We start from the raw sequence: 24,820 nt of genomic DNA on the forward strand, positions 1-24,820 counted from the left end.
AAAAATCCACCATGATCAAGTGGGTTTCATACCAGGGATGCAGGAATGGCTTAACATATGCAAGTCAGTAAATGTGATACACCACATAAACAGAATTAAAAGCAAAAATTGCATGATCACCTTGGTAGACACAGAAAAAGCATTCAAAAAAATCCAACATTCCTTTATGATTAAAATTCTCAGCAAAATCGGCATACAGGGAACATACCTCAACGTAACAAAAGCCATCCATCTCTGACAAACCCACAGCCAACATAATACTGAATGGGGAAAAGTTGAAAGCATTCCTTCTGAGAACTGGAACAACTTAAGGATGCCCATTCTCCCCATTTCTCTTCAACATAGTACTGGGAGTCCTAGCCAGAGCAATCAGACAACAGAAATAAATAAATGGCATCCAACTCAGCAAAGAGGAAGTCAACCTGTCGCTGTTTGCTGATGATATGATTGTTTCCCTAAAAATCCCTAAAGACTCCTCCAGAAAGCTCTCAGAACTGATAATAAAAAAAAATTCAGCAAAGATTCCAGATACAAAATTAATATACACAAATCAGTAGCTCTTCTATACATCAACAGCGACCAAGCTGAGAATCAAATCAAGAATTCAACCCCTTCTACAATAGCTGCAAAAAAATAAAATAAAATACTTAGGAATGTATCTAACCAGTGAGGTGAAAGACCTCTACAAGGAAAAGTACAAAATGCTGCTGGAAAAAATCATAGACAATACAAATAAATGGAAACACATCTCATGCTCATGGATGGGTAGAATCAATATTGTGAAAATGATTATACTGCCAAAAGCAATCTACAAATTCAATACAATTCCCACAAAAATACCACCATCATTCTTCACAAAATTGGAAAAAACAATCCTAAAATTCATATGGAACTAAAAAAGAGCCCACATAGCCAAAGCAAGACTACGCAAAATGAACAAATCTGAAGGCATCACATTACCTGACTTCGAACTCTATAAGGCCACAGTCACCAAAACAGCATGGTACTGGTATAAAAATAGGCACGTAGACCAATGGAACAGAATAGAGAACCCAAATACTTACAGCCAACTGATCTTTGACAAAGCAAACAAAAACATAAAGTGGGGATAGGACACCCTATTCAACAAATGGTGCTGAGATAATTGGCTAGCCACATGTAGGAGAATGAAACTCAATTCTCATCTCTCACCTTATATAAAAATCACCTCAAGATTGATCAAGGACTTAAATCTAAAACCTGAAACTATAAAAATTCTAAAAGATAACATTGGAAAACCCCTTTGAGACATTGCCTTAGGCAAGTATTTTATGACTAAGAAGCCAAAAGCAAATGCAACAAAAACAAAGATAAATAGCTGGGACTTAATTAAACTAAAGAGCTTTTGCATAGCGAAGGCACAGTCAGCAGAGTAAACAGACAATCCACAGAGTGGGAGAAAAATCTTCACAAACTACATCTGACAAAGGTCTAATATCCAGAATATACAATGAGCTCAAACAAATTAGCAAGAAAAAAAAATCTCATCAAAAAGTGGGCTAACGACATAAATAGAAAATTCTCAAAAGAAGATATACAAATGGCCAACAAACATATGAAAAAGTGTAGAACATCACTAATGATCAGGGAAATGCAAATCAAAACCACGATGTGATCCCACCTTACTCCTGCAAAAACGGCCATAATCAAAAAATAAAAAATAAAAATAATAGATGTTGGCACAGATGTGGTGAACAGGAAACACTTCTACACTGCTAGTGGGAATGTAAACTAGTACAGCCGCTATGGAAAACAGTGTGGACATTCCTTACAGAACTAAAAGTAGAACTACCATTTGATCCAGCAGTCTCACTACTGGGTATCTACCCAGAGGAAAACCAGTCATTATACGAACATGCATGTTCATAGCAGCACAATTTGCAATTGCAAAAATGTGGAACCAACCTAAATACCTATCAATCAACGAGTGGATAAAGAAACTGTGTGTTTTATATATATATATACACACATATATATATACACACACACATTCCATATATATTCCATCATATATATATATGATGGAATACTACTCAGCCATAAAAAGGAGTGAATGAATGACATTTGCAGTGACCTGGATGAGATTGGAGACTATTCTAAGTGAAGTAACTCAGGAATGGAAAACCAAACATTGTATGTTCTCACTCATATATGGAAGCTAAGTTATGAGGATGCAAAGGCATACAAATGACACAATGGACTTTGGGGACTCAGGGGAAAGTCTTGAGTGGGGAGTGAGGGATAAAAGACTACAAATTGGGTGCCATGTATACTGTTCGGGTGATGGGTGCACCAAACTCTCACAAATCACCACTAAAGAACTTATGTAACCAAACACCACCTGTTACCCAATAACCTATGGAAACTAAAAAAAAAAAAAAACCCAGAAATAAAGGCAGTCTCACTGAACTGAGTTTGCTTCTTGTTGTTGTTGTTGTTGTTCAGGTTTTTTTTTTTTTTAAAGACAGAATCTGACTTTGTCACCCAGGCTGGAGTGCAGACACAATTCTCGAACTCCTGGAACTCCTGGCCTCGGTCAAGTAATCCTCCCACCTGGGTCTCCCCAAGTGCTCGGATTACAGGCATGAGCTGCTGCGCTGGGCCCTGAACTGAATAGTAAAGGTGAATAGCGGTTGGTGATAGGATGTGAAGTGGTAAAATTTGAGATTGAGCAGGGAAAAGAGTGATTACATGATTATTGTCATCACTATATAATAGTGACCATGCAGCCAGGCACAGTACAGGCATACCTCAGAGATATTGTGAATTCAGTTCTAGACCACCACCATAAAGTGAATATCAAAAAAAACCAAGTCACACAATTTGTTTTGTTTTCCAGAGCATATAAAAGTTATGTTTACACTCTATTAAGTGTGCAATATCATTATGTCTTTAAAAAAGTACGTACCTTAATTTAAAAATACTTTATTGCTAAAAAGTGCTAATATTCCTTTGATCCTTTAGCGAGTTATAATCTTTTTGCTGGTAGAAGGTCTTGCATCGATGTTGATGGTTGCTGACTGACCAGGGTGGCTAAGGATTGAGGTAGCTGTGGCAATTTCTTAACATAAGACAACAATGAAATTTGCCACACCAATGGACTCTTGCTTTCAGGAAAGATTTGTTTGTAGCATGAAATGCTGGTTGATACCATAGCATTTTACCCATTGTAGAACTTATTTCAAAATTGGAGTCAATCCTTTTAAACCTTGCCACTACTTTACCAAATGAGTTTATGCAGTGTTCTAAATCCTTAGTGGCCATTTCAAAAATGTTCACAGTATCTTCACCAAGAGTAGGTTCCATCTCAAGAACCCAGTTTCTTTGCATATCACTGAGAAGCAACTCCCCATCTGTTCAAGTTTGATCATGAGATTGGGGCAATTCAGTCATGTCTTCGGGTTCCATTTATAAATTCTAGTTCTCTTGCTACTTGTAACACATTTGCAGTTACTTCCTCCACTAATGTGTTGAACCCCTCAAAGTAATGCATGAAGGTTGGAATTAACTTCTGCTGAACTCCTGTTAATGTTATTTTGACCTCTTCCCGTGAATCATGAATGTTCTTAATGGAATCTAGAATGGTGAATCCTTTCCAGCATGTTTCAATTTACTTTTCCCTGATCCATCAGAGAAATCACCTTTATGGCAGCTATAGCCTTACAATTTTTTTTTAAAGAATAAGACTTAAAAGTTGAAATGACTCCTTGATCCATGGGCTGCAGAAGGGATATTGTGTTAGCAGCATGGAAACAACATTAATCTCCTTGTATAGCTCCATGAGAGCTCTTCGATGACGAGGTGCATTGTCAATGAGCAATAATATTTTGAAAGAAATCTGAAAGGCCCTAGGATTTTCATAAGAGTAAATGACCATTGGCTTCAACTTAAAGTCACCGGCTGCATTACCCCCTAACAAGAGAGTCAGCCTGTCTTTTGAAGCTTCAAAGCCAGGCACTGACTTCTCCTCTCTGGCTATGAAAGTCCTACCTGGCATCTTCTTCTAACAGTAGACTGTTTCATTTACATTGAAAACCTGTTGTTTAGTGTAGCCACCTCCATCGATGATCTCAGCTAGATCTTCTGAAACACATGCTTCACCTTCTCCATCAGCACTTGGCACTTCACTTTTGCACTCTTATGTTATGGAGATGGCTTCTCTCCTTAAACCGCATGAATCAACTTCTGTTAGTTTCACATTTTATTCTGTAGCTTCCTCACCTCCCACAACCTTCATAGAATGGAAGAAAGTTGGGGCCTTTCTCTGGCTAAGGCTTTGGCTTAAGGAAATACTGTGGTTGGTTCCGTCTTCTATCCAGACCACTTAAACTTTCTCTATATCAGCAATAAGGCTGTTTTATTTCCTTATCATGTGTGGGTTCCCTAGAGTAGCACTTTTAATTTCCTTCAATAACTTTCCTTTTGCATTCACAACTTAGCTGTTTGGTGCAAGAGGCCTAACTTTTGGCCTGTCTTGACTTTTGACATGCCTTCCTCACTAAGCTTAATCATTTTTAGCTTTTGATTTAAAGTGAGAGTTGTGTGACTTTTCCTTTCACCTGAACATTTACAAACTAGGCTTTTTAATTGGCTGAGTCTTGTTATGTCTCAGGGAATGGGAAAGCATGAGGAGAGGCAGAGAGGTGGGAAAACAACCAACAGCCAGTTAGTGGAGTGGTCAGACCACATACAACATTTATTAAGTTTACTGTCTTATATGGGCACAGTTCTTGGTGCCCCCAAACAATTACAAACAATTTGACATTATAATAATGTCAAAGATCACAGATCACCATAACAGATATAATAATAATGAAAACTTTCAAAATATTGCAAGAATTACCAAAATGTGACACAGAGACACAAAGTGAACACATGCTGTTGGAAAAATTGTACTGATAGCCTTGCTCAGTGATAGCCTTGCAGGGTTGACACAAATCTTCAATTTGTAAAATATGCAATTTCTGTGAAGCACAATGAAGCAAAGTGGACTGAAACAATAAAACAAGGAATGCCTGTATTAAACACTTTATACATATTAACTCATTTATCTTCACAATAATACTATAAGGTTGGTACTACTATTATCCCAGTTTTACTGATGGGGCACATAGAATTTAAATAACTTTCCTAAGGTGGCACAATTGTCAGAGTGATGAGGCTGGGATGCAATGATCCAAGCTGGATGATTCCAAAGCTTTGCTGTTAACCTTTAAGTTCAACTAGCTTCCCTTCAAGAACCTAATATTCCATGCTACATTGTGTCAACTGGTTATCCTTAGATGCAAATGAGGCTGAAAAACAAGTATTCCATTTTTCTTTAGTATATGGTAGCAACGAATATTTGAGTCAAGAATTACTGTTGGTTCACAAACTTGCTTGCCACAGCCAGAGAGGAGGCAATTGGAAACATCTAGAGGCGAAATTATGTGAAATTTAATGAAATGGGTCAGGCAAGGTGGCTCATACCTGTAATTCTAGCACTTTGGGAGGCCGAGGTGGGAGGATTGCTTGAGCTCAGGAGTTTGAGACCAGCCTGGGCAACATAGGGAGACCCCATCTGTACAAAAAAAATCAAAAACATTATTTGGGTGTGGTGGCATACTCCTGTGGTCCCAGCTTCTTGAGAGGCTGAGGTCAGAGGATCACTTTAGCCCAGGAGGTCAAGGCTGCAGTGAGCTGTTATTGTGCCACCGCACTCCAGCCTGGGTGACAGAGTAAAACTTTGTCTCAAAAAAAAAAAAAAAAAAAGATGAAATGAATGGCAAAAAGGTAAATGAAGAAAGAAAATGTTGAACTACAGGGTTGAATCTGTAGGACTGGATGATTTCATAGGGCAGTTCTTAACTGGAGATAACTGGAGACAGTCTCCCCCTCCCCAGGGGACATTTGGCAATGTCTGGATATTTTTGGGGATTGTCACAACGTGGGAAGGGGTTCCCTACTGGTATCTAGCAGGTAAAGGCCAAGGATGCTGCTAAACATTCTACAATGTGCAGAACCTCTCCCACAACAAATAATTATCTGGCCCAAAATGTCAGTAGTGCTGAGATTGAAACCTTCAGTTACAGAGGATAAAAGAAGAATGTAGGATCACTTCATTTTCTGGTTTGGTGACCGGGGAAGATGCCCACTTACCAAAATGGAGACTTAAAGGAAGAACAGCAGGTTTTACATCGGGGTCCGAACAAAAAGATGGAAATAGATCTGCTGGTTATTTATGGAATGTTCCAGGAAGAATATTTAGTGAGAAGAGAAATGACTTAAGAACAAAGTGCAGCAGGATGCCAACATTTAAGGAAATGAATAAAAGAGGACCTGTGAAAGACTGAAAATAAACAGCCAGGATTTGAAGACAAACCAAGAGAAAATGGTGTCATGGAAGACACAGGAGAGAGTTTCAGAAAGAAACGATGGCAGACTTTGGTAAAGAACTGCTGTATACTCAACAGTTTAATTTTCCAACTGGAAGACAGCTGCAATGCATGTTCCAGCCTTCCTTGCAGGCTGTGTTATGGCCAATGGAATAAAGGTAGAAGTGATAAATTTCTCCCTGGCCCTGCCCCCTTCTAACAACTCAAACAATCTTCCACACTCTTCGCTCCTCAGCTGCCAGATGCAGAGCTCCAGTGGAGGGCCTTAAGTCCATAAGAGATGGTGGAGCCACAAGATGAAAGGAGCCTAAGGACCCAGGTCACCACAGGGAATGCCAACAAGCAAATACATGAGGAGATCATGACCTAAATGAAAACTAAGCTTTTATTGGTAATCCCATTAAGATTTAGGAATTGGTTTCCACAGCTTATCCTCACCGACCTTAATATACTAACTCTAAAAATGCCTCAGACCAAAAAAATAAATAACTTGATCATGAGTGACTTGGGCAAGAGCCTCTTTTCATGGGGGCAAGGGAGCCAGAAACTAGTTTGTGGACTGCTGAATGCCAGTAGAAGGTAAAAAGGTGGCAATGGGGAGGTTGAAGAAACACAAAGGGAAAGCTAAAGGAAATCATGTGATTAAAAGAAGAGTCAGGGATATTTATATGATGAGAGAAAAGGGGCACTGCTGAGGAGAGGCTGAAGGTTAAGGACAGATGGGGGTGTTTAAGGAAGCAAAGTTCTTGAGGAGGAAGGAAAAAGTAGGATCCATAGTCCTAGTGGGGCAATTAAAATTGAACAAAGAAGGGGCAACACTTTTCCTCACATGAGAGAAAAGAGATAAAAATGGATTCAGAGAGACTTTGTGAGAAGGGGGAAGAAAAACAGTAGAATTCTTGCCTCATGATTTCTGGATTTTTTTCTGGTGAAGCAGCTGTGAGTATAGAGGAAAGAAAATGGGCTCTGTGTTAAGAGATCTGGGTTTGAAATTCATCTGTACAACTGATTAGCTATGTGTGGTAGATCAATTTCATTTATAGTCCAAACTATGAGTTCCCTCCCCACTACAGTTTTGTAGTTCACTCCCATTCTGACTCTGGGCTTAATCATGGGACTTATTTCATCCCATGGGATAGCAAGCAGAGGCTTGAAGGACACTTGTGTGTTTCTACTTCCTTTCATGAACTCTTGTTAATATGTGAAAATAGACCTGGTGTAGCCCATGGGAGGAGATAAGAGACCACATGGAGCAAAGCAGGATTGTCCCAAGATCCCAGCTGACCTGCCAGCTGACAGCAGATGCATGACTGAGTCCAGTCCAGAGCAGCAGAACCAGCCAATGGACTCAGAACTCAAAAGAAATTACTCTAGTTAATTATTTTAAGCCAATAAATTGGGGTGGTTTGTTATACAAGTATACTGGACACTCATGGGACAGTTGTTTAACCTCTCTTAGAATCCATTTTCTCTTAGGTGAAATGGGATATTTATCCCTAACTCATAGCACTATTTTGATGTGTAAATACGATAATGCATTCAAAACATCTTGCTCAGTGTCTGACACTTAAAAGCAAATCAGAGTAATTGTTAACAGAAAGTTTAAAATGAGGTCATCAGCTGAGATTGAGGGCAAGAGACTAGAGTCTGCTGTAGTAAGGAGAGGAGCTAGGGGAAGGTCTGGAATAGCCATCTGAGACGAGAATGTATGAATGTATTAGTCTGTTTTCACATGGCTGTAAAGAACTGCCCAGTGCTGGATAATTTATAAAGAAAAGGCGTTTAATTGATTCATAGTTCTGCAGGGTTGGGAAGGCCTCAGGAAACTTACAACAATCATGGCGGGAGGGGAAGAGGCACATCTCTTTTGTTTTGTTTTGTTTTCCATTTTGAAAAAGCCATTTACTTTTTTCCAAATATTATTCTAAATAGGTGTTTTACAGATAAGGCTCAATATAAAGTTAAACATTCTATAGAAGGAAATCATTTTTACAGAAATTAAGAATAATTTTAACAAAAGAAAACCCTAACATCTGTCTAGATGTGGTTGTGTTCCATGGGAAATTTTCAGCATCCAAAGTGCAAAGAAAAAATGACTGTGGCTTTTCTTACCACATAAAATATTTACCATCTTCCTTATAGCCTATTCTTTATTGTTAGTTGAGATGCCAAAGGATGACATATTGATCTTTAGAAGTTGGGCTCCACTGGACAAGATTGGGAGTATGGGGGTCAAGCATCAGAATGAAGTCAATTTTAAAAGAAAAACTGACTTTGACCCCAAGTTAACCCAAAGTTCAGCCAATGGCATATTAGAGATAAATACAAGTTGTACTTTCACATTTACAAGGTTGTGCCACTCAACACTATTAAAGACCTAATCATCCAAATTAAAACCACGCATACTCCCATCACTAGTTCTGTCCTCAATGCATCCCATTTTTATGAAAGCTCCATATTATAGCTCTGTTCATAATGGGGAATGAGAATTTCCAGGTCTTAGAAGGAGGCATCCTAAATCTTCTGGTGTAATCCTTTCTTTGCCCCACCCTCCCACTTCCCACCCTGAGACAAGTCAATCTTATCAGATAGGTAGGGTTTTTGTCATTGTCTCATGGAAATCAGTTATAAATGAAACTGGAGAAAGATCATTCATTCCATGAGCAGCATTTGACTTTAAGCCAAAGGGATAATAACCCCTCTTCCCCCAAAAGAATCACAATCAATTCCATACTAACCCTGCTACCCTTGGAAAGATCTCTCATCTAAAAGCTCCCAACAATGACCGGAACAAGGTACTGATATTATGTGACTCGAGGAGAAGGAAGGGGAGATACATGTAATTTTAGTAAAACCCTCATGCAAAATTAAACTTGAATAAAAGCCTGGAGAATGCTAAAAGTAGTAATGAGTACAGGAGGCTGCAGAGCAGAGAGTACAGGTGTCCTTTCTTATAGTCAGTCAGTGCTGGGAGTAATAGGCAGATGTGACTTCACTGGAACATTGAAGAAGTAAAACAGTTACCTTGTCGTCCTAGGTTGGTGGCAAACTTGCTTTTGCTTCCAAATCTGGGAGTGTTCTTTGTGAGGGTGGAACTGACTCTCTGTGACAGGGAACTAGATGAAGGAGTCTTGAGAAGCTGATGTCCAGGAGTGGTCACAGATGCCAGTAAACTCACTTTAATATCTGGTGTCTGTGATGTTGAAAAGGCATTTGAGTTTTCAATGACATGTAGGGGGTCAATGTTCTCTTGCTCCACTATGGTGAACTGACTCCAATACTCCAGGGGCAAGGAAAGTAGGCGCTTGACCACCTTGAGTTGACACTTGATGTCCTGTAACATTGTAACTGGGTCTGGATTGGGCACAGCATGGGCCGCTATTATAGGGCAAGGACTTTAGCCAGATTGGCAGCATTCATTTTAGTCTGTGGACTCTGAGCTACTCTCTGCAAGTGAATCGTGAGGAAAGCGAGTGTGTCCCTGTTGACCTGGAGCAGTTCACCAACAGCCTGGTACATGGCAGCTATGCTGTTGTCTTCATCTGTGATTTCTGCTGCTTCCATAAAAGCTTTGTTTAGGCGAAAGGTTCTTTGAAGTTTCGAAGAAAGTCTTTTAGAAGGCTGCAGATAGCGTGGATATCATCCACTTTGCTGAGGAGGGGTACAGTTTTCACTCTGAGGAATTTCTCTTTCAGCTTTTACTGTGCGGTCACCGCCCAAGATCCTATACAGGCCTGTCTCAGTAAGACCTCTCTGCTCAATCTCATTTACACAATGCACAACAATGGAGGGGATCATTGGAGAGGTCTGGGATACGAAGTACGCCAGCATTCCCTCTCCAATCTTGACAGGTGTTCCTATCAGAGTACGAATGCAGGTAAGGGGACAGTGGTCCCGACATTCTGGATGACAGACCACACAACAGTCTCCACACTTCAGAGATAGTTTCCCAAATTTTATCTGCTTTCCACATGGAACATAGAATTCAGGTTTAATAACCGTCTTAGAGACAAAGTCATGCAGGTACATCCCTCTGTTACTCTCTGGCGTGCCCACATTGTCTCAATTCTTGGCTCCAGCTGCCTGCTGTTCAGGGTGGGGTCACTGTTCCAAGGTTGTAAAGTACCTGTTTTCCTTTGGCTCCTGATCCAATATGGCACAGTCTCAATAGTGGACACAGCTTTGATGGGCCCGCCATCTCTGGGAACAGTCACAGTAGTTTTTGCAACTATGGATTCATTCCCCCTGGTCTACTGTGGAGCCAATGAAACGGGTTTTCTTTACAGGTCCAGAGGGACCATCAACAAACTGTCGGCTACTAGAGCGCCTCTTTTCTCTCTTCTTCAGCTTGAAAGTCTTCACCAAAGAAGAGTCCCAATCCAGTAATTCATCAGTCTTGTCAAAGCTGATATCTGATAAAATGGAACCAGATTCATCGATGATTGATAGTCTTTTGTTCCCAGCATTGCTGCTGGATGGTTGGCCTCTGTTGAGAAAAGCCAAAGCTGATTTTTGCTCCCTGCTTAGTTGGCCAGATATGTCACACATGAACATCTCTCGAATCAGCTGAATCTGTCATTCCAGCTTTTGGCAGGCAGCCTCAGCTCTCCGTTTGGATGTCTGCATCCACCTGATTATATGCATGCTTCAGCTTAACATCCAGAGCATTTCACTCAGTCTCTGCTTTTATCAAAAGATCCTTGTATTTCCCCCAGCTCATAGTCAGTCCTCTCCCACGTTTTAAAGAAATCCTCAAAGTCCTTCACCAGCTGGATAAATTGCAGTTCGTTTCCTTCACTGAGAATCTCCGCCCCGAGCACAAGCTGCTCAAACAGATTCTGCATATTCAGTATAGTAGTATCCATCTTTTTCCGTCAGCCTGGCCTCACCTGGGCAGCCCTTCACTTCGCTCTGCGCCTCAACCAATGGCAGAGCAGCGGCCCCGCAGCCAGCTCTTGAGGCACATCTTAACATGGCGGCAGATCAGAGAGAGCAAGCATGAGAAGGAGGAACTATCACACAGTTATAAAACCATCAGATCTCGTGAAAACTCACTATCAAGAGAACAGCATGGGGAACAGCGCCCCCATGATCCAATCACCTCCCACCAGGTCTATCCCTCTGCAACTGGGGATTATGGGATTCACGATTCAAGATGAGATTTGGATGGGAGCGCAAAACCTAACCATATCAGAGAGGAAAGTGCCAGATAACACAGTAGATCTCAGCTGAGACCCTCAGACCATGAATTTTTAGTGGCTTTTTAATAGGCACATACTATTGTGTACTTTTCTCCAAAAGGACCCAAGACTAGAAGGGAGAGTTGGACTGTCTCATAATAACAGTTCTGCAGGCAGGCTCTGGAAAAATAACCCAGGAGCAATGAGCATGAGTAAAGATATGCATTTTGTAGGGTAGACTGGAAAGGGAAGATAGGAGGAACCCTGAGAAGTTAGGGGACCAGCAATCTCAGTAGGGTATAAAATTTGTGAATCATAAATGCCAAAGTGAGAGCACTGGTGAAAGAAATGATTGTGATCAGTGAGGTGGCTGCAAATGTTACAATTTCAGAAGCAGAGCAGTTCCAGTTAATGAAACATTCTAAGATAATGGTAATGGGAGTGAGAGGCTAAAGTGGCAACAAGTCCAAGCCAATACGTTTGACAAAGAGATATCTGAGGTGGAGACAATAGATGAAATATCCCCATAGACACTGAATTCACCAAGGATGTTACATTAGTCTGTTCTCACACAGCTATAAAGAACTACCAGAGACTGGGTAATTTATGAAAAGAGGTTTAATTGACTCAGTTCCACAGGCTGTATAGGAAGCATGATTGCAAGGCCTTAGGAAACTTACAATCACGGTAGAAGGTGAAGGGGGAAACAAGAACCTTCTTCACATGGTAGCAGAAGAGAGAAAGTGCACAAGAGGAGAAGTGCCACACACTTTTAAACCATCAGATCTTGTGAGAACTCACTATCAGGAGAACAGCATGGGGGAAATCTGCCCCTATGATCCAATCACCTCCCACCAGGTCCCTCCTCCAACATTGAGAATTACAATTCAACATGAGATTTGTGTGGGGACACAGAGCCAAACCATATGGGATATGAAACCAGCTTCCTACACACAGTAGACATTACGGCTAACGGACAGCTCCAGCACCTCTCAAAATTTTGTTAGTAACTTTAATTCTTTCTCCTATTCCAGTTCAAAAGATTCTAGCAGAGGACTTTGGTGACATGCCTGTGCTTAGACCTAGAGAGGAAGAGTATGATGACTAAAAACAAATGACTAAAGTGAGAAAAAACCAATTTCCCAAAAGATGAAATGCTGTTCCCAGAAGAATGAAGTGAAGGTTAGTATATTACAAAAGAAAACAAACAAATTACATCTACATGTCTACCACATTTGGAAGACTGTAATGTTGTTCACACAGAATCTGTTGTTTAACCCTCCTATCTCCTAGAACCCATATTGTGTGGTCTTTAAATATTCCCCAGTAAAAGGAACCAGGACTCTCTGGAGAAACAGCTGAATCCACCTCTGCAGCAGGATGAGCTTGGAAGATCTAGCCATATAAGGAAGCAAGAAAGCTATCTGGGATCACATCAAAAAGACACAGGAGCCCAGTTGAAGGTACTGCCACTAGGACAAGATGGGGCAGCTTGAGTATTGTATTAGTTTGTTTTCGCATTACTGATAACGACATACCCAAGATTGGGCAATTTACGAAAGAAAGAAATTTCATTGGACTTACAGTGCCACGTGGCTGAAGAGGCCTCAGAATCATGGCATAAGGCAAAAAGCACATCTTACATCGCAGCAGGCAAGAGAGAGAATAAGAACCTAGCTAAACATGTTTCCCTTATCAAATCATCAGATCTTGTGAGACTTATTTACTACCATGAGAACAGTATGGGAGAAACCACCCCCATGATTCAGTTATCTCCCACTGGGTCCCTCCCACAACACATGGGAATTATGGGAGTACGATTCAAGATGAGATATGGGTGAGGACACAGAGCCAAACCAATATCAAGTATGAAAAGGAATAATGACTATAATGGACCAAAATACCTCAAGTAGGTTAAAAATCCATAAGTCGAAAACGATAATTTTTAAAAAAAAAACTCATTAGCTCCCTTGGAATGCTATGGTACCAATTCACTACTATGAAAATAACAAATACATGGAAATACATGTTCATCGTGTATTTTAGCATAAGCAAATAATTTATAGGAGGTAAGTGCTCCTTTACAGAAGAATTTAAGTGTAGACCAATAAATGCAGAAGTAATGATAGAATTGGTGTATCATCATTACCTGAAAGATAGGCATATTGAGAAGGCAACACTTGAATCTACTGATCAATTTAATATGACAAAATAGACAACCTGATAATTGTATTGTATGTTAGCTTATAAAGGCCCCGGTAGTGACCTCTATGCATCCAGTGTCTCACACTCCAACTTTGAACTCAGTCATGTGACTTCCTTTGGCCAACAGACAGTAAGCAAGGGCTTGACAAAGCACTTGTGAGTTTCTTCTGCCTTTGTATTAGTCTGTTCTCATGCTGCTATAAAGAACTGCCCAAGACTGAGTAATTTATAAAGGAAACAGGTTTATTGACTCACAGTTCTGCAGGGCTGTGGAGGCTCCAGGAAACACAATTATGGCAGAAGGGGAAGCAAACATGTCCTTCTTCACATGGTGGCAGGGAGGAGAAGTACTGAGCAAAGGGGGAAAAGCCCCTTATAAAACCATCAGATCTCGTGAGAACTCACTCACTGTCACAAGAACAGCATGAGGATAACCACTCCCATGATTCAATAACCTCCCAGTGAGTCCTTCCCACGACATGTGGGGATGATGGGAATTACAATTCAAGATGAGATTTGGGTGAGGACACAGACAAACCATATAATTCTCATGTTCTCACATTTCAAAACTAATTATACCTTCCCAACAGTTCCCCAAAGTCTTAACTCATTCTAGCATTAATACAGAAGTCCAAGTCCAAAGTCTCATCTGAGACAAGGCAAATCCCTTCTGCCTATGAGCCTGTAAAATTGAAAAGCAAGTTAGTTACTTCCTAGGTACAATGGGGGTACAGGCATTGGGTAAATACACCCATTCCAAATGGGAGAAATTTTCCGGAACAACGGGGCTGCAGGCCTCATGCAAGTTCCAAATCCAATAGGGCAGTCATTAACCTTAAAGTTTCAAAATGATTTCCTCTGACTCCATGTCTCATATCTAGGTCACACTGATGTGAGAGAAGGGCTCCCATGGCCTTGGGCAACTCTACCCCTGTGACTTGGCAGGATACAGCCTCCTCTCAGCTTCTTTCATGGCTGGCATTGAATGTCTGTGGCTTTTCCAGGCACACGATGCAAGCTGTCAATGGATCTACCATTCTGGAGTCTGCAGGATGGTGGCCTCTTCTCATAGCTCCACAAGGCAGTGCCCCAGTAGAGACTCTGTAGGGTGGCTCCCGACCCCACATTTCCCTTCTGCACCACCCTAACAGAGGCTCTCCATGAGAGTTCCGGTCCTGCAACAAACTTCTGCCTAGACATCCAGGCATTTCCATATATCCTCTGAAATCTAGGCAGAGGTTCCCAAACTTCAATTCTTGAACTTCTGTGCACCCACATGCCCAACACCAAGTGAAAACTGCCAAGGCTTAGGACTTGCACCCTTTGAAGCAATGGCCTGAACTGTATGTTGGCAACTTTTAGCCATGACTGGAACTGAAGCAGCTGGGATACAGGGCATCACGTCCTAAGGCTGCACAGAGCGGGGGGGCCCTGGTCCTGGTCCACAGAACCATTTTTCCTTCCGAGGCCTCTGGGCCTATGATGGGAGGGGCTGCTGTGAAGGTTTCTGATATGCCCTGGAGACATTTTTCCCATTGTCTTGGTGATTACCATTCAGCTCCTCATTACTTATACAAATTTCTGCAGCTGGCTTGAATTTCTCCCCAGAAAATGAGGTTTTCTTTTCTAGTGCATCATCAGGCTGCAAATTTTTCAAACTTTTATGCTCTGCTTTCTCTTGAAGGCTTTGCCACTTAAAAATTTCTTTCACCAGATACCCTAAATTGCCTCTCTCAAGTTCAAAGTTCTTCAGATATCTAGGGCAGGGGCAAAATGCCACTAGTCTCTTTTCTAAAGCATAGCAAGAGTCACATTTACTCCATGATATGGTTTGGCTCTGTGTCCCCACCCAAATCTCAACTTGAACTGTACTCCAATAATTCCCATGTATTGTGGGAGGGACCCGGTGGGACATAATTTGAATCATGGGGGCAGTTTCTCCCATAATGTTATGGTAGTGAATAAGTCTCATGAGATCTGATGGTTTTATCAGGGGTTTCTACTTTTGCATCTCTCTCATTTTCTCTTGCCTCCACCATGTAAGGAGTGCCTTTTGCCTCCTACCATGATTCTGAGGCCTCCCCAGCCATGTGGAACTGTAAGTCCAATTAAACCTCTTTTTCTTCCCAGTACTGGCATGTCTTTATCAGCAGCATGAAAAGGGAATAATACACTCCAGTTACCAAGAAGTTCCTCATCTCCATGTGAGACCACTTCAGCCTGGACTTCATTGTCCATATCACTATTAGCATTTGGTTAAAGAAGTCTCTAGGAAGTTCCAAAGTTTCCCACATTTTCCTCTCTTCTGAGCCCTTCAAACTGTTCCAACTTTTACCTGTTACCAAGTTTTAAAGTTGCTTCCACATTTTGGGGTATCTTTATAGCAGCACCCCACTACTCAGTACCAATTTACAGTACTAGTCCATTCTCACACTGCTATAAAGAACTGTCCAAAATGGGGTAATTTATAAAGGAAAGAAGTTTAATTGACTTACAGTTCCGCAGGACTGGGGAGTCCGCAGGAAACTTAAAATCATGGTGGAAAGGGAAGCAAACACGTCCTTCTTCACATGGTGGCAGTAAGGAGAAGTGCCAAGTAAAGGGGAAAAGCTCTTTATAAAACCATTAGATCTTTTGGGAACTCACTATCATGAAAACAGCATGAGGGTAACTAAACAATATCAGCCTTCCTTGAACACCCTGCAATCTCTATGGGAATAAACCTAGGGTCACCCCCTGAAAGAGGAGAGACAACATGGAGTAGAGCTCAATTGATCCGACTGAGACCATTCTAGACTAACCAGATCCCAACCTCTGAAATATATTTTGCCAAAAAACATTGAAATAAATCTTTAATCTGGCTGGGTACAGTGGCTCACCCCTGTAATCCCTTTGGGAGGCTGAGGGGGGAAATCACTTGAGTCCAGGAGTTCAAGACCAGCCTGGGCAACATGACAAAACCCCATATCTACCAAAAAAATACAAAAATTAGCCCGGCATGGTGGTACATACCTGTAATCCCAGCTACTTAGGAGGCTGAGGTGGGAGGATCGCTTGAGCCCGGGAGGTGGAGGTTGCAGTGAGCCAAGATTGTGCCACTGCACTCCAGCCTGGGTGACAGAATGAGAACCCCCCCCAAAAATATATATATATATATATATATATATATTTGTGTGTATATATGTATACACACACACACACAAATTTCTTGGCAGTTATATATTTTGATCAAACCTCTACAGGAAATGCAGGAAATAGAGAAACATATTAACATATTAAGTAACTCCTCAGGTATACAATCTCTAAAATCCAGAATGTGAGACATTCTACACAACAAAAAACTGACTTCATTGTTAAATAAATGAAGAAAAAAAAAGAGGGAACTGTTACAGATTAAAAAGAGATCTAAATCAATTAAATGCAACAGATAGACTTGGCTTGGATCACGATCAGAATAAAATAATGATAAAAAGGCATGAGGTAATTGGGGAAATTTGAACATCGATTAAGTATTTGATGATATGGAGAAGTTGTTGAATATTTTATTTTATTTATATAGAGAGACTGGGCCTCACTATATTAACCAGACTGGTCTCAAACTCCTGGCCACAAGTGACCCTCCTTCCTTGGTCTCCCAAAGTGCTAGGATTACAGGCATGAGCCACTGCACTCGGCCCTGGCATATTTTGTTCTATGGTGAACATCTATAGCCCCAAGTACTACAGAGGCTGAGGTGGGAGGATCTCTTCACCCCAGGAGTTTGAGGCTGCAGTGCACTATGATTGAAAGCTAGGTACCTTTGAAGATAATGAAATTCAACAGGTCAAGTCATCTAATAATAGACTTTACTGTAACTGCAGAAGCACTTAGAAAATCCAAGGCAGAACTCATGGAAATCAGTGAAGATAAAACTAAATTCAGAAGGTCTTCAAGCAAGCCCCTCCCAGAAATGACTGATGAGTCTAAAACTGATGTAAAAACAGATCTGTTTATATCAACGGCTTCCCAACTGATGCAACTCATGATGACATAAAAGAATGGCTAAAAGATAAAGGTCAAGTACAATATTCAGATGAGAGGAACATTGCATAAAGCATTTAAGGGATCAGTTTCTGCTATGTTTGGTAGCATTGAATCTGCCAAGAAATTTGTAGAGACCCCTGGCCAGAAATACAAAAGCACAGACCTGCTAATACTTTTCAAGGAAGATTACTTTGCCACACACACACAAAAAAAAAAGAAGAAGAAAGAGAACAAAATGAAGTGGAAGCTAAATTAAGAGCTAACAGAGTGAGAAGAAAAACAAAAGTTAGAAGAAGATGCTGAAATGAAATATCTAGAAGAAGATTGGATGCTTGCTGAAATTTTCAGGTGACTTAGATGATCAGACGTGTAGAGAAGAGTTACACATTCTTTTCTCAAATCATGGTGAAATAAAATGAATAGACCTTGTCAGAGGAGCAGAACAGGGGATGTATAATTCTAATTAAAGTAAATGTCAAGGAAGTATTGGGTAAAGCCAAAGACACGAGTAATGGTAACCTACAATTAAGGAACAAAGAAGTGAATTGGGAAGTACTAGAAGGAGAGGGGGAAAAAGAAGCATTGAAAAAAATCTTAGAAGACCAACACAAGAATCCCTAAACAAATAGAAGTCAAAACGTTGCAGATTTAAAGGAAGAGGAACAGGTAATTAAGCTGTCTGGCCTGGGTCTGCTAAAGGAAAAGTACATTTCAAGTTTAAAAAAACTAAATCTGCTAATGATGGTGAACAGGATGAAAATGGTGCAACTAGACTAGTGAAACGAGCAAGAGAAGAAACAGACAGAAGAACCTGCATCAAAACAACAGCAAATGGTGTCAGTAGCTTAGTAAACCAGTAGTTTAGTAAACACATTTTTTATTTATTTTAATTAGGTTTTAAGCTGCTTTTGTTTTGGGGAGCTTTTAAAATGAAAAACAAATTAGGTCCACTTCAATATCCATATGTGAGAAAGGAGAAGTTCTTTTGTTGTTTAACTTGTCTTTTTTTGTTATCCAAATGAGGATTTTTTAAAATGCATAGTTCTGTATGTGTTGTTTCAGATTATTCAAGTATTAAAAGGAGCAGTCTTCCCCTAAATTGCCTTTGTAATATGATAATGTTAGTACAAGCTAATAAAATATATTCTTTATTAAAAAACAAAACAAAAACAAAATAATCCACAGGGTTTGGCAAGTGATAAATGAAACAGAACAAGAGCAATAAGGAATGCATGATTGCTGAAGCTGGATAATGGTAGGTTGGCTCATTAAACTATTCTCTTGCATTCATATATATTTGTCTAATTTCCAAAATAAAAATAGGCAAAACAAAGTCCTTCATCACCTACAAATTATTTCCTGGAAGTAACTTCCACTAACAGTTTTTTATATTGTTTTCCAGACATCTTCCATGTATACGAAGGCAAGTTCATGTCTATCTATATATGTATATGTATATGCAAGTGTATATAATTTTTAAAGCAATGGAAATCATACTGTATAAGACAAATAAAATGAAATGAAATAAATTAAAGCCCCCAGGTATTTGTCTACATAATAGCAAACATCTGAATATTTACATAAATATATGTATGTGTAATGGTTTTGGAGCAGGAGAGAGTCAACATCTATAAATCTAGCCTGTCAGATTTGACTGTTTTTTAATGTGATATTAAAAGTGTAATAGTTATTTTTACATTAATAAAAATCTTCCTCATAAATACATACATTTTTTTGAATTAAATAATACATATTTTGGAGTCATGAATAGACAGTTCTTGCATACACTTTCCCTCTTCACCAAATGATTGCTTAATAGAGATTGTGTATAAGACTCTTAGGAAACATTTGCTTAAGGAAGCAAAATTTAAATTTACTTTTACTAAAAGATCCTCAAAGTTCATATTTTTGACATACTCTGTAAACCCTTATAATCTAATACATAGCTTTATACCTAGAAATCATTTGATAAATACATCATTGCATATGATGTGCTGTCAATGTTGAAGTTGATAATGATAAAATGTAGGCCCTAAGTAACTTCTGTAATAACCAGAATAATTTCTGTAATAATTCTGCAAAAATCAACTTGATAGCAAATTGTCCAATTGGAAGTAATGTTCAAAATAAGACATTCTAAGCAAACTTCTTTTCTCATCAAGACCAAACAAGAGCATTTATCCTTAAAATATCCCAGGCCAAAACTGTCAGATGTCTGTGCTGCCTTGAGCAATATCAACCCTCTACTCTAGGAAAGTCTTGCAACTTACAATTTAGTGCTCTTTTCAACCAAAAGCACAAGTCATTCTCCCAGATTTTTATAGTTAAATATCAACTTTTCTACCAGTATATTTGGTGTACAAAGCAAACCGATCATTTTTTAGCCTACATAGGAGAATATCTGCTTGAGAATTCAGTCTTAAACTGATGTCTCTCTGAATTCTGTCAAAAATACAGGTGAGAAAAAATTATACTTGATAGCATGTATAAGAGATGTAAAAATTCATTTTTCTGCATTTTCTATGTTCTACTTTAGTTATCTTTTAGTATTACTGTAGTTCCTTGGAATGGTATGTATCTGTAATGTGGTTAGTATTTTACTTTAAATACTTTAGCCTAAGAAATGGATCTATAAAGGCGCATAATTTATTTTTAGGTTATACATACCTCAGGGCTGGTTAGTTCATATTTAACCAAAAGCCAGTAATCCAGAAGAGGCTACCAAAAGCACTTTGGTTATCTTTAACTTCAATTAACACTGGAGGGTTTTTTAGTTACCACTACTGACATAATAAATTATTTTTTCCCATTGGATAAATAAGTGGTATTAGAGATGTGGAGAAAAACATTTTTATTTTTACATGAAAGCTTATACCTTCCTGAATAGAAAAGAAGGCTTAATTCTGAATCAGTCCTGTGTTCAATCACTGACTTAGAGAATTGTTGTCTAAACTGAGCTATGATGTTAGCATCTCATGTTGGAACATTGTCACATTTCCTCAAGTGAACCTTTTATACAGGGTAGAAACTTGGAAGGACCAAGAGCTGAACCTCACGGAGTTTACAAAACGTTATATGACTGTTTCTTTGCCTGCTAGCACATAAATGTTTAAATATATCATAAAATTCAGTTTGACCCTTGTTTTCATGCCTGGTAGTAGAGTTATGGGGATAGCTCTATATCCCCTAATCAGCTTAATTAGATATTAGAGGCTACTCATGTTTAAGAAAAAGAGCATAATAATTGAGGATGCCTAAATAGGCTCAGGCCATTTTGCTGAAGTTCCTTGAAGAACCACTTTGGAAGGCCGGGAGCGGTGGCTCATCCCTCTAACCCCAGCACTTTGGGAGGCGGAGGCCGGCGGATCACCTGAGGTCGAGATTTCGAGACCAGCCTGTCCAACATGGAGAAACCCCGTCTCTACTAAAATTAAAAAAAAAAAAAAAAAAAAAAAAAAATTAGGCCAGCATGCCTGTAATCCCAGCTACTCGGGAAGCTGAGGCAGGAGAATTGCTTGAACCTGGGACGCGGAGGTTCCGGTGAGCGGAAATTGCACCATTGCACTCCAGCCTGGGCAACAAGAGCAAAACTCCGCCTCAAAAAACAAAAACAAAAACAAAAAAAACAAAAAACACTTTGGCCTGTGCTGAAATCTGGCCGCCAAAAAAGAACAACCTCAAAAAGTCAAACGACTTCAGCGTCAGATGGGTAAAACCTGTACGTCGGGTGTAAAATAATAGAGAATGTGAGCTAGCAATTAAAGGGGAGACGATAAGGAAATGTGATCCTGCCGAGCAGAGCATTTGCCTAAGTGTTTGTTGTCACTAGGGTGGAGAAGTAGGCTGGAACCACATCATGCTGGGTCTTGCATGCAGCACTCAGGATTTTGGATTTTGTCTTCACAGCAATGAGATAGGATCATATTTGCATTTTAAAAGGACCACACTTGTGGTGGTGTGGAGACTGTACCAGGATCTGAAGACACTGATTGGACACTGCCAAAGTAATCTAGATGAGAGCTGCTGGTATTTTGGACTGGATCTGTGACACTGAGGATAGGAGCAGGAGAATTTGAGAGTTATCTAGGAGGTGGAGTCTATTCTACTGTGAATTTAGAGTCTGAGGAAATCTTGTCTTTCCTGAGGAACTAGTGTGCTTAATTTTATCAGGCCATGATGAGAATGACATAGCCCATCATGTTTTGGCTGCCAAGAAGTTGAGCTAATTTAAGAGCTCTATCGTAACAATTCTTAGTTTGTATTTCTCTCATTTTCACCCTCTCTCTATTTGACTTTAGATATTTTATGTTATTTTCATGGTTCTGTAATGTGGTAATATGTGTATCCACTTAGTGTGCCTCCTCAAATCCTGTGACAAATCAACACAATGTATACCCCATAAATATATACCATTAGTATGTATCAACAAAAATTTTTATTAAAAATTTAACAACAGGCAGGCATTTTTTTTTTAATAAAACAGCCTGTACTTACAATAGTTCCACTAAGAATTGGACTTCTGCAATAGAGTCTAAAGAAGTTCTTCCCTGTTGCTCCATAGTCAGCTAAATTTTTCCCTTTGGCAGGAGACATCTTTGTGCTTGGTGGAGAGCAACAGCTCCTGTACTATGAACTCAGGCTGGTGAACTCCAGGAGTGAATAGCTGACCTCCCACTGCTGCAATCAGCTGTAATCTGAGATCCTGCTTCAACATTCAGACACCTTTAAAAAGGAGATGGTGAGGAGCTAGGTTCTTTTCTCAACTGAAAGGAGAAGACTCTAGAGAATCATTGCAGCCTTTTTAGTAACCTGCTGGAAATCTGGCTGGTGCATGATTACTCAGGGAGAAATAAATATTTCCCAATAGCTGCTAACTCTGTGGATTCCCTCTGCAGCCTAACACCCACTCACAACTCAGAGCCTTGGGCGGATTATGTCTTAATCCTTGAGTTATTTTCTCTTCAAAGAGAAAAAACCTTTTATTTTTTAAAGAAAGTACAATAACATGTTAAGAAATTTATTCTACCACTTCAATAATCATTGCTTAATTAAATTTCTATAATTCTGTACTTTCTTAAATATTCTTCTATTCCCTCCACCCCCCACTCCATCCCCCAAATACTCTTGGGTCTTCAAAATAAATTCTAAAAACCTGGCTCACCTCTGAAAGACATGTATAAATATGTTTTCCATTTCGATCTGGCAGAACTCATGCTCTTATTGTCCTACTTTTCTTGCACATGCCTTTTCTGGCTGGCCCTATTTGACTTTTTGTGCATTATTTTGCCTTGCCCCAGGCATTGTTCATCTCCGTGCCCTGCATTCTACCTTCAAACTCTATTTTACTGACTTTCTTCTGTTACTGGGAAACTTCCCAGTTTCCTTCTAGGCCATTCAGTTTCCTTGGCATTACTTGCTCATTGATCATTTCTAACAACTTCCCCAATTCTGCTGCTTGGCCCAAAGTGAAATGTGAGACTACTGAAAGATTTTGAGGAAATTACTCTGATGCTGCTGAGCAGGAGCCTTTTCAGCTGGTTTTATCTTCGTTGCCTCAAAGTCACAGGTGCCTCTCATTCATATTGAGATCCTACTGCATTTTGTAATTTGACCTGAATTACTGCTTTGAACAAAAGGATGCATATTGCATCATGAATTTTGTCATATTCTCCAATATTTACACCAAAATAGTCCCTTCAGATGAACTTTAAATGTTTTACATTTACTGCCAAAATTATAAAGCAAACCCAGAAAAGTTAATCCTTTGGGAACCTCTACTCTAAGGCTATGAATCCTGGCTTTCTGAACCAGATTTGGATGTGTTAATCTCTTTGTTTTAGAGTGTCATTTCTCTGGTAAGAATGTGTCATGTAAAATACAATAGACATTTTAAGCACATACACAAAAATTAATTTCTACAGTTTTTTTCTAGTTTCCTAATTCTATTGAGTTTTGCAGTTTTGATTTATTTGCAAACTCTGTAAAAATCCATGTTTAACTTTGAATTTGTTTGATTTGATAGTTCCAAATTACTGAGAAAAAAAGGGGTATTCTCCTTTTAGAAATATTGTACTAAAATAAAGGAATGATTCACAGTGAGGAAAGAACCATGAAATTGAAAAAGGACATTTATAATATTTAAAAGGAAAGGAAAGTTTGATGAGGAAGGGTAAGAGCAGGTTGATGCTGAGAGCTAACTGGGGCAATTTATATTCCCCTCTAGTTTCCTAACCCTGTAATGTTAAAGCCTGGCTGTGCATTAGGACTACCTGTGTAGAGTTTACTAAAAATGCAATGTCAGGCATCACTCAACACTTTCTGAATCAGAATCAGAATTAGAATCGGTCTCTTCTGCAGTCACCCCAGATGTTGCTGATGGACAGTTGTGCTGTGAGTAGCCCCTTAACTGGCCTGGAACCTCTGCTTCCTGCCTCTTGGAACAAGTGGCCATATGGGAAGTGTGTCTACCCACAGATCACCATGCTAAGAAATGCCCAGGCCACATGAAGAGGCTCTGGAGAATGAGCCTCTTAGAGAAGGGAAAGCGGGCTGAGTATCATCATGAAACAGACAGACACATCAAGGCAATGGATATGTGAATGAGCCATTTTCAATGTCCAATCCTATTGAACCCTCAGTTGGCTACAGCCTCAGATACCATTCTAATGGTCACAGCATGAGACCCCAAGAGAACTATTCTGCGGAGCCTAGTCAATACACAAAAGCATGAGGGATAATAATGAACTGTGTTTTAAGCCACCAAATTTTGCAGTAGTTTACTGCACAGCAATAGATGACCCAAACATCAATCCCTACTGCCCCCTCAGGGACTTATCATCAATAATCTCTTTTTAAAATATACAAATAGAAATAACTGACATTTACTGAGGCTTACTATGTACCATACACGGTTCTATACACTTTTTATGAAATCCTCTGAATAATCCTATTGAGATAGGTGCTATTTTTATCTCCATTTACAAAAGGTGAAATTTATCC

The 24,820-nt window shown here is 39.7% G+C and overlaps 2 pseudogenes across 1 annotated transcript; one reads left to right on the forward strand and one right to left on the reverse strand.

Moving 5' to 3' along the window:
- Positions 1–9,298: 9,298 nt before the first annotated feature.
- Positions 9,299–11,278, reverse strand: LOC105530021 (annotated as a pseudogene). The gene has a single exon (XR_001004595.1). The product of XR_001004595.1 is annotated as a rac GTPase-activating protein 1 pseudogene (transcript).
- A 1,464-nt stretch (positions 11,279–12,742) lies between these two features.
- LOC105530081 lies at positions 12,743–18,670 on the forward strand (annotated as a pseudogene).
- Positions 18,671–24,820: the final 6,150 nt, after the last annotated feature.

This window comes from Mandrillus leucophaeus, unplaced genomic scaffold (assembly GCF_000951045.1).
Source record: "Mandrillus leucophaeus isolate KB7577 unplaced genomic scaffold, Mleu.le_1.0 Scaffold1197, whole genome shotgun sequence".
NCBI classification, from domain to species: domain Eukaryota; kingdom Metazoa; phylum Chordata; class Mammalia; order Primates; family Cercopithecidae; genus Mandrillus; species Mandrillus leucophaeus.